This window comes from Pongo abelii, chromosome 5 (assembly GCF_028885655.2).
Source record: "Pongo abelii isolate AG06213 chromosome 5, NHGRI_mPonAbe1-v2.0_pri, whole genome shotgun sequence".
In the NCBI taxonomy this organism is placed as follows: Eukaryota; Metazoa; Chordata; class Mammalia; order Primates; family Hominidae; genus Pongo; species Pongo abelii.
In genome coordinates, this window is record NC_071990.2 from 126,881,703 (window position 1) to 126,892,816 (window position 11,114).

The following is an 11,114-nucleotide window of genomic DNA, read 5'->3' on the forward strand; positions in this document are numbered from 1 at the left end:
GATGTGCGCCTGTAATCCCAGCTACTTGGAAGGCTGAGGCAGGAGAATCAGTTGAACCCAGGAGGCGGAGGTTGCAGCGATCCAAGATCGTGCCACTGCAATCCAGCCTAGGGTGACAGGGCGAGACTCCATCTCAAAAAACAAAAAACAAAAAAACTACAAATACATAAAGCTTAAAAGAGGCAAGTTAGCTTATCATGACAGAAATCAAAATGATGATTATCTTAGGAAGAAGGTTACTGAGTTAACGGACACAGGGGAGGCTTCCAGGATACTAGCAATGTTCTATCTCTTGATTCTGATGGTAATTCTGTGTGTGTTCCCTTTATAAAAATTCATTGAGCTGTGATCTTCTGATTTGCACACTACTTTTCTATATGTCTGTTATTCAAAGATAATGTTTATAAAAATAATACATGTGAATTAATTATCTTTTGCTCTGTAACAAATTATCTGAAAACTTAGCTTGAAACAGAACACATTTATTATCTGACAGTTTCTATGGGTCAAGAATCCAAGCATGACTTAACTTGCTCCTCAGGCTCTGGGTTTCTCACAAGCTATGGTAACCTCAAGGCTCAACCAGGAAGGATCTGCTTCCGAGCTCACTCATGTGGTTGTTGGCAGGATTCGGTTTTCTGCAAGTTGCCGAACCAAGGCCTCAGTTCCTCATGAGCTGTTTTTTCCCTCCACTCTTTGCCATACAGGTGTCTCCATATAGCAGGTCAAAACATAGCAACAGAATGTGCCTAAAAGAGAGGGTGCTAGCAAGATGGAGGTCATGGTCCTTTGTAACTTACTTGTAGAAATGACATCCCAATGCTTTTGCCATGTTTTATTCATTAGAAGCAAGTCATTAGGGCCAGCTCACACACAAGGGTGAGGATTACATAAAGGCATGGGTGCTAGGAGGCTGGGATCACTGGGAGTCATTTTAGAAGACTACCTACCACAGTATGTTACCACTTGGAGCAAAGAACAACAACAAAATATACACAAGTATTTATGAGTGGCTGCCCTTTCCTGTACATTTCCAAGTGCACAGGATAAAGTCAGTCAGACAGAACTCTGTGTGAAATAGAAAGGTCTCCATTCCTGTTTTACTTTGGTTGTGCAGATGGAGTGATTGTGACTTTTAACTGACCACTGTTCTTCTCCCAAAAGAAATTAAATTAAATTAAATTATAAAGAGAAAAAACTATCCCCACATAAAAAAGGGGCCGAATACTTTGTTTTAATGGGTTTTGAGGAGACTCTGCCCAGTAACAAATGTTCTTACTTATCCCACCACCCACTTGAAAAGCAACTGGCATTTGGGGAAAGAATGGTGTTGTCTGGCCTATTGCAGGAAGCCTCATTTTATAGGAATGTAAACATAACTGTGGAATAGGGAAGAAGAGAAAGAAAATGGGGAAATGGCCATCAACAACTGCTTTTAATGGAAATGGTATGAGAGCCCCTCACCCTCTTCTATATGGTTTTGAGTCAGTGATCCCCAGAGAGCAAATCTGAGGCTGCAATGAAAAGACTTCATTTGAGAAAGCCTGGTCTGCAAGTTCTGTCTTCTTTGATGCCTCTTTGAGGGGGAATGTTTCCATTGTGTGTGGGTTTTTGATATGTAGCTTTGAAAAGAATACTAAATCCTTCCATGAAAAGGTTGAATATTGTGCTTTTGCTGAGTAAAGAGAGTTGTTGTTTTTGAGTAAGACTGAAATCCCACTCAAAGTTCTCATTTATTCATGATCTGCCACTTCCTCAAGAGGCACATAAATGCACCCTTCCTTTTATTTATTTATTTCTTTCCTATGGAGGGCCTGGCCATTCTGTTGTTTAATAAGAACAGAAATATAAGACTAAAGAGACTAAAGCATGGAAATGCAGGTAAGTTTTTTTTTTTTTGAGAACGAGTCTGTCGTCCAGGCTGGAGTTCAGTAGCGCCATCTCGGCTTACTGCAAGTTCCGCCTCCTGGGTTCACGCCATTCTCCTGCCTCAGCCTCCGGAGTGGCAGGGACTGCAGGCGCCTGCCACCACGCCTGGCTAATTTTTTGTGTTTTTAGTAGAGACGGGGTTTCACCGTGTTAGCCAGGATGGTCTTGATCTCTTGACTTCATGATCCACCCACCTCGGCCTCCCAAAGTGTTGGGATTACAGGCTGAGCTACCGCACCTGGTGCCGGTAAGATTTTTTGAAGAGTGAGGAAAAGATTGAGGCAGGGATGTCATCTCACTAGGCTAGAGGCATGATGTACTGAAGTTGGAGACAGTGGAGGCTGAAGTCTGCAAAGACCACGCTCCATGCTAAATTCTCTCACTCCCAGTGCAAGAAAATCCAGTGGAAATTACAGTACCATGTTAATGCACAGAAATGCAGCTAACCAGATCCTTCGAATAACTGGAATTGTCTGGTGCTCAGCACTATAGAAAAGTAGTAAGAAAGCAATTAAGAGCTAGGGTTTGTTTACACAGCGTGCTGTATGGCATGGTCCAGCAAAAGGACACTATTGTTTTGTGTTTCCCAAACTTGGTTGAAAATAAAAATTACCTGGTGAGCTGTTTCCAACTTAGAGTTCTACAACCTTATCGAAATCTATTATATCAGAATCTCTAGGAACGAGGTGTGTGAGCATCAGTGTTTTGAGAAAAGACATTTAAGTGAAAAGTTTAAAAAGTGTTTTAGTAGGGAATACAAACACACTTTCTCAATGCAAAGCAAACAGAGACTTCCAGATTAGAGTGATAATCTAAGATCACAGACCTTCCACCTTAGAGTCCCAGTAATTGAGGTAATGTAGAAAATTTCAATTGTGCAGATAATTGCCTGAATCCTGTTCACTTTATGAACATGAGGTCCAAAGGAAATAGAGTGTCCCCTAATTACCAACCTTTTGCCGAGAATTTCACAATTATTTCTATGCCACTTAATGGCATTTTGTTATGTTCCTTAAAAGCTCCCTGTTTACTACATTTTATAAGATATATGTCAGTGCTTAAACTTTCCATTGAAGGGCACAATTAAACCCTCTCTAATTATACTTTCCATACAGTTGCCATCACTGACTGTCCCATTTTCCAAATGAAAGCAATCTGTCTCTCTCAGTCTTTCACATGTGCCAGGTAATAGGAAATGGGGCAATTTTAACTTTCCTAGAAACATTTGCTTTTCAGCCTTTGGACTTCAATTTCCACTCCTCATAATGATAATAGTATAGGGTGGAAAGATTTCCTTTCCTCACACATCCCTAGGTACATGGCTGAGGCCCCATAACAAAGGGCAGATTCACAAGAGAAAACCATACAAATTTATTTAGTATAAGTTTCCTGTGACACAGGAGCCTTCATAAGGAAATGAACCCCCAAAGAAACAGGGAACCTCATAAGGAAATGAGCCCCCAAAGAAACAGGGAAACCTCTGTATTTTTTACGTTAAGTGTGATGAAGAAATGAATAGTCAGGGAGACGTGTAGTTGGACAAAGATGGTATCATCTAATGGTAATAAACGAGGAAGAACGTAGGAAGGTCTGTTTTTCACATCTTCTCTGTGTCCTTGTGTCTTCAGAGATAAGGATGTTCCTTTCCTGTAGTATAGGGAGAACACCTCTCAAAGGAAATCTTATGAACTGCTTCAGGAGAGAAGGGCAAGGGGAAGGTGAGGGTGACCTTTCTGCTTCTACTGTCTTCTCAAATGCCAAGGTAATGTGTCCTAAACTCCATCATTGGTTTGCTACCTCCAGGCTTGTGTCTGCCAGGCTGGGCTGGAAGGAACTCTTCTTTCTTTTCTGTCTTTCAAGGGGGTGGTAAGCCACAAGCACTCTGGGAAGCCTGTTCAGGAAGTCCTCCTTAACACCCATCAGGAAGATCTTTCTGTCTAAACTAGATCAAAAATACATTAAGAAAAGCTCATCTCCTCTGGTTCCATCAAATAGCACTCATTCTCAAGAACTGCACTTGAATCATTTAAGCATGTGAAAACAGTATAGACAAAGAAACTTCCTTAAAGTCCTCATTCACATTCATTAACCACCAGATTTCTTCCAATCAGCAGGTTGTATTTTTCAATCAGTCTGAACAAAATTGTATTCGGCATCACTGTTGATTCAAACACGGAACGATTTCACACATCAAGCCTGACATGGCCACACTAAGCACACATTACCCACATCAGTTTCTCTTTAATTTAGCATCTGCACCAGCCTCGAAGTTATGGGCTACTTTCGTGCAGCTGCTCAACAAAAAGAAACAGCGGATATAGGTAACAGGCTTCATTCTTTGCAAAGCATTTTAATTAGGGTCCACATGCCTGATGTGATGGGTAAAGACCAGGAACTTGGGAGTAGATGTATTTGGAGTCCTCATTTGCCATCTTCTTGCCATGTAATCAAGGGAAGTAACTTGTTCTCTCTAAACCTTATTTTTATCATTTGTAAAACAGAAGCAATCCACCCACTGATTCTTAGTGTTGTTATGAGAATACAGTTAGAAGAATGTGACAGTGCCTTATACGCTGTCAAGGGTCATCAAAGTGTATGGAGTTGTAACTGGCCACTGTTTGGTTTTCCAGCTATGCTAGTCTATATTTAGTGCTTATGACCAAGTTGTTTCATTTTTCAAGATTTCCCTAGCAAATAGTTTATGCATGAATCATGGATCAAATGATAGGGTGGGGGACGGGAGATGTGGAAGTGAAAGTCATCTGCCACTTTACTGGATAATTCTTTATTTAACAATATGTCCTCATTGTGAATCTGTCCTCTATTAATTTCATCATTTATCAAATATATATGGAACACTTGCTGTATGCCAGGCACTGTCCTAATTCATGGGAAATGTCAATAATTAGAAACATATCCATAATATATTGTACTGCATACATATTATGTGGCACATGGTGAGAAATGCAGCTAAGGAAGATAGAGGGTATTCAGTGCTATTTCACACAGCGAATTGTGGAAGTCTTCTCTGATAATGTGGTATCAGAGCAGATTTCTAAAGAAAAGTGAGAGTCACAGGGCTTTTAGGTAGAAGAGTATTTAAAGCAGAGGAAACAACAGTATGAATGTCTGAGTCAGGGATGTGTTTGCAGCGTTTGGAGAATAGCAAGGATGCCTGAGGCTGGAGCACAGTGAGGAAGAGGGTGACTTGTAGAGAGAAAGATCAGAGGAGTGGCTGGGGCCAAGTTGGATAGGGCCAAATAAATCTTTGTAAGGATGTTGGTTTTTAGTTTAATGAAATGAGAAGACACTAGGGGATTTTTAGCTGAACAGTGGCGTGATCTGACTCGACTTGTTGAAAAAAACACTGGTTGCTGTGTGGGGAATGTTTGGAAGCTGGCAAGTTAGTTAGGAACCACTGTGTAATCTAGGCAAGGGATGATAGTGGCTTAGAATGGGTGGTGTTGTAAGAGGTGATGAGATGGTGTCAGGCTCTGAATGTCTTTTGAAAGCTTGACAGGATTTGCTGATAGTCAATAGGCAGTGTAAGAGAGAGACAGAGTCAGGGATAACACTGCGATTTTTAGCCAGAGAACTGGAAGTTTGAATTTACAATTTGCTAAGATGAGAAGACAGTGGTGAGTAGGTCTATAAGGTAGAGGGAGAAACAAGAGCTCCATTTTGGACATGTTGAGTATGAAGTGCCTATCTACATCCATATCAGGGAAAGTGGGCATTTGGATAGATAAGCCCAGAGTTCAGCTCCAGAGTCTGAGTTGGATACAGGAACGTGGGGTCTTTAGCATCTGGACACTTTTAAAGCAATGGAAGCAGATGAAATCACCCAGAGAGTAAGGACAGACAGAGAAGAGGAGATGTCTGAGCATTTTTGTTTCTATTTCTAAAATTCCATTTAGTTTTTAAGAAAATAACCTTCAGGGAGCCATTACCATGTAATTAGAGACTCCTCCATCTGGTATAAGACTGCTACCACACTGGCGCAACCCAAGTCCCCAACCTTATGTCTCCTTCCTCCTTACTTGTTAAAGTATGCTCCAAACAGATATCATTGACCATTTCCTGAATCTTACCTTACACTTCCCTGCCTTTACGACATTATATATCTTATTTTATTCACCAGGACAGGTCACCCAAATTTTGGCCTATGAGATACCACCATTCTCCCGAGGCCCAGTTGAAATCCTATGTCCATGATGGAGTGACTCCTCTTCTAGCATAACCAAATCTGACCTCCTGCTCTTTCTTAGTAGCCACTCTATTCGTTTGTACCCATGGCAGATGCAGTTTAGATTACTTGGCACTCACCCTAGCCCTCTTCTGAGCTACTTTTTTGTACTGAAGAAGCTGGAAGACTAAAAAACTCCTTCTCACCTATAGGGTTTCCACCTATGATCTAAGTTCCTTGAGTGAGCGCTGGGGCTCACATCAGACTTGGAAGGCAGAAGTGGCCACTGTAAAGTAACATCTACACTCAGGGAATTGGGATATTATGGCAGAGGAATTTTATTCTCTGGAGGCATTGGGTAGAGTCCCTAGGGTCTTACTTAGGTGTTGCATGGGGGTCAGTAGAGGCCACAGCAACGTGGTTTCACTAAATGGTTTTGCAGTCTTCTTGCGCATTTCTTCTGGCTGTGCAGCATCCAGCCTGGTTTCCCTGGCCTGTCTAGAAATTCTGTAAGTGACTTAATATTCTTTCATAACCCCTTTACTACTCAAAGTCGATAGATTAGATTCTGATTTTTGCAATTAAATCTCCTGACCGATAAAATACCTTTCTTAAATATAGTATAGCATCTTGCTTTGCTGTATAACATGTTTTACTGCATTTTTATTGTTTTCTCTACTAGACTGTAGAGTAACTCCTTTTAAGATAGGCAATAACTGTATCAAACTCTCCCCCTTGTGCACAGTACAGCACCTAACTGTGTGTGAGGAGTCCCAGCAAAGTCACAGAAATGCTGCAAAGTACTTTAACACAGTGACATCTGTTAACACTGAACAAACTACTACTATTGGCTTATTTGGACCTATCTACTTAATAAAGGGTATTGTTTACTCACATTGTAAAAAAATCACTGTGCCCTCAGTAATCAAGAAAATGTCATACAACACCTCTGTTCTAGATGCATAATACAAATATACGCATGTCTCATCTGTACTTAGACAAGACTCGGGAAGTACAGTCCTTTGGAGTTCAGGAATAAAGGAAAACTTGGCCCATATGGATACCAGTTAAGGCAGAGAGGACTGAAAAATAGGACTTTATTTGGACTTAAACTAGGTAGCATCTCAAATGTGATTTTTAAATTTTGATTGAAAATTATGGGAAATGCCCCAATGCCCACAGTACACAGAGGATCTGTACATCACTCACTGTGCACCACTAACACTCTTATAGTAGCTCTTCTGAAGTTTCCTTGTCAGCTTCCTCTTTATTTCTTATGCCTTGGCATTGCAGCATTCTATTGGCTAAAATGAAGCAAATGAACCCATGAGGAAGTCAAATATAGGCAGACAGCCTAGCTAAGGCTATGATGGAGATGAAAGGCTGTATTCTGATTGTTGGCATGCCAGCTTATATCTTCTGCCAAATTATATTTATACAGCTGAGAGGAGTATGTTAGTTTCGTGTTCCTTCCACCCAGGAGTCAGAGCCATTTTCTCAAGAGAAGGATCCTAAATGGAATGCATATGTTTTACAATACCCAAATGAGCTTCCCATCCTCAGATCCTTGAGCCCCTAAATACCACTGCTTCAGGTAACCTGGTAGGCTCCTTTCTGGCCAGAACTCTGATTAGAATCCAAATTTTACATGATTGTACTTCAGAATCAGATTTGAACCATTTTGGGGTTTTGTAGTGTGTGAATTCAATTCATCATGGTTACTGAGGTTTAGGATTCATCTGAAAGAGCTAGAGTTAGTGTGAGGAGACATTTTATCAGACAGTTTTCAACTCTGCCAAGTTTTCCCAAGAGCTCAGAAACTGTGGTCCAAACCTGGGACCTCTTCCACCAAAAGCAGCAATTAGGCAGCTGAAATGCAACCCACCAAGTCAACTTGGATTTGCCTCATGGAAATGTGAGTCAGCATTCTCTGGGGAGCAGTAGCCAGGCCTGTGGGCCACTGTATATAGACAGAGAATGTAAGGCATTGACAAGCAACTTCCATTTTACAGAAAGAAATCAACTTACAAGCAAGTTGCTTTACGAATCAGAGGTCCATAAAGAGAAGAATACGGCTGCCGTTAAAGCAATCGTTACAGAGCTCTCTCTATATATTTTTAAACACTTAATCTAACTTCCATTTAAAACTGAGAATTGTACTTGGGGCCAGAGCTAAAGAGAAGAGACGGTGGTGAGAAACACTGGAAGCAGATTTTTTTAATTATAGTTGGAAAGAAATGAGTGCAATCTTATAGTTGCTCTGTCTTGTCTTCAACTTTTACAGAGCTGTGCAGAACAGATGATGACTGAGAACACTGTAGAAGGTAAACCAAATGCTGTATTTTTCCCTTGAGAACCAAAGCAGGGGTTGCTCTGTGAGAGAGAAAACATTCCACTTATAAGTATGCCTCCCTGTGGGAGAGGGAGAACATCAGTGACTCTTTATCAGCTAAGGATGTGGTGAGGACAGAATCCCAAAGAAAAGCAGAAACAAAACATGCAAATATTTGCTTCAGCAACCTTTTTTGCCAAAGCAGGTATAATATGTGTGTTGATGATGTTTGCTGCTTTACTAGGGAGGTAGCCTCTCCTTACTTTGAAACACTGAAAGCAGCCTGACCTAAAATCATAAATAAAATATTGGACATGCCCCCAAAGGCCCTGACAGGTGAGTGATGTCAATAACTCAAATGACCTGGCACTTATTTTAATTTGGGGTCATTCTGGCAGGCCCTCATTTTCTCTGCCAAAGAATTACTTATTTGTTAATAGCAGATTGTTTGAGGGTGGAGAGAATTCCAGATGAGCAATCATCAGATACAGGTGGCTCATCTGCACTGTCATTAAGGTAGGGTATAGGAAGTTCAGTTCAACTCTTGTCAGTAATGAGACAGGGCAGAATGAAAATGTTTTCTAAGATCATTTCCAATGTGAACAATTTCTGATGTTAAGACTTTATGAATTTACTCCCTTGGTTTTTATCCAACTGACCCAGCCTCTTTCCAACTATCCTCTCACTTCTCATCATTGTTCCTTCCTCCAGCACACACAGCCATGCACTATGCTCTGTATATTCTTGTTTAAAGGCCAAGTCAAACTGTGATATATGCCCATAAGTAATTCATCTCATTGCCAACTGAGCTGAAGAGGTTTTCCACAAGACCCCAAAACAACTGTCCAATATTGTAAACTAAATTAAAGATGTCAAGGGAATGAACAAATCACTTAAGTGATTGGAAGAACTAACTGATGGATTGATTTGATTAATCATTTAGCGGCAATGGTCCAACCAGCCTCCCTATGCAGGCATCTTGTCTAGAGTGGAAGGATTGTGAGAGGCAGCATGTAGCAGGGTGGGCCCAGCTGTGCATCTCGACTGCACTATTTAGAAGCTGCATGGCTTTGTGAAAGTTTTACAATATCGCCTAGCTGCAGTTTTTTCACATGGAAAATGAAGATGATATTACATAACATACAGGGTTGTTTAAACAAACTAATGTGTATTGGGTACCTGGCACAATGCTAACTCATCACCTTTTGTTCTCTTACCTTCCACCAGGCTGAGAATTCCCTCTGCAGCAACCCTGACAAATGAGCATGGAACTTTCGGGAAAATTTCTCCAGAGTAGTGAAGCTCATTACCAGAGACCCACCCAGACAGCAAGATGAAGCTTAACAAAGAATAAAGGAACGGCCTCCACTTGGATTCAAAATGACAACTGCAAAAATTTCAAGATAAAAAGACTTCCATAATGATAAAGACACAACCTACAGCAAAAACCTTCAGTTGAGTCCATCTTATTTCAGCCACGGAATTTTAGAATTGGGTGTATGTGCACCTCAGCAGTATTCTGAGCACCTGAGCAGTATTCTTCTCTTTGATATCTACAGAATTTTTGGCCAACATGATTCCAGAAACAGAGAACCACTCACGACTTTCCAATAAAGCTATTCCGCATTTAGACAAACATATTCAATGTTAGTACTAAAAGCTGCTCCCTATTCCAAATTCTCACATCATGCCTTAACTCTTGTCTTTGGGACAACTTAGACTGTTTATTCCTTAACCACAAACAGTCCACCACATACTTGAGGAAGATTCCCATAGCTACAGAACTCAACTCTTTCCCAAATAAAATTTACCTTCACTTTTCCCGGCAAGACATTGAAATCAATTACTCTTCCCTGGTAGAATGGAACTTCTATGAGTAAATATGAGGCATGCATGTCAAGGAAAAAGTGGATGTTAGCTTAAACAAAGAAGTGAGATCCTGGGAGAAGTTCAACATATTGCAGTATTTACCCTGAAAGACACTCAGTCTTAAATAAAAATAAATCAAATATTTTAATCTTTTAACTTATTCATCCCAATATGACAATGAATTTTCATATATCACTTTAAATTCATGACACACACAAGTCAAATATTGAACACTGATTTTGAGTCATTGCAGGGCACAAAAATTGTGAGCTCTTTCAGACCCAAAATAACACTACACAACCAAATGCCCCCGTAACAATTTTTCTCACAGTTAATTTTAAGTAGTACTCAAAGACCAGTTATAAAGCAGAGAAAACAGCATCTTTTGCTAAGCATTGTCAAATTAGAATACACAAGAATAGATGCAAAGAATTCCACCAACCTTTGAGGGCTGCAAGGTTGCTGAAAGCCTTTCAGAAAACCCATGGCCTAAATCTACAGCCCAAATGCATTGCCATAACATACAATAAGTGGCTGTGGCATGATCAGTGAGGAGAGAGAGGACTCTGATCAGTAATTCTGAAGACATCCCAGAGCAGGAAACATGGAGCGTGGGTGGGCACCCACAATCTCCCTGACATAGGAGTCAAGCTGGCTCTATGGATTGAGCCCTGCCTCCCTGCCTGACAACATCTCTGGAAGCAAAGCAGCAAACTTCCATAGGCTTCATGTTCTCCTCAAATACCCATGGTAGCCACCCCATGGTATGAAGAGTAGCAACACGTCTGGTCTAAGTTG

The 11,114-nt window shown here is 40.8% G+C and overlaps 1 long non-coding RNA gene across 2 annotated transcripts in view; it reads left to right on the forward strand.

The window, feature by feature from the left end:
* The window catches only part of LOC129060060 (uncharacterized), a 61,816-nt gene extending 51,356 nt beyond the window's left edge, over window positions 1–10,460 (forward strand). The window contains exons 4-5 of one of the 2 annotated variants that reach the window (XR_008526418.2): window positions 8,400–8,439; window positions 9,675–10,460. This is a non-coding gene — a long non-coding RNA (uncharacterized LOC129060060). The remainder of the gene's footprint in view (window positions 1–8,399; window positions 8,440–9,674) is intronic. The other variant, XR_008526417.2, reaches the window with a different exon arrangement.
* Window positions 10,461–11,114: the final 654 nt, after the last annotated feature.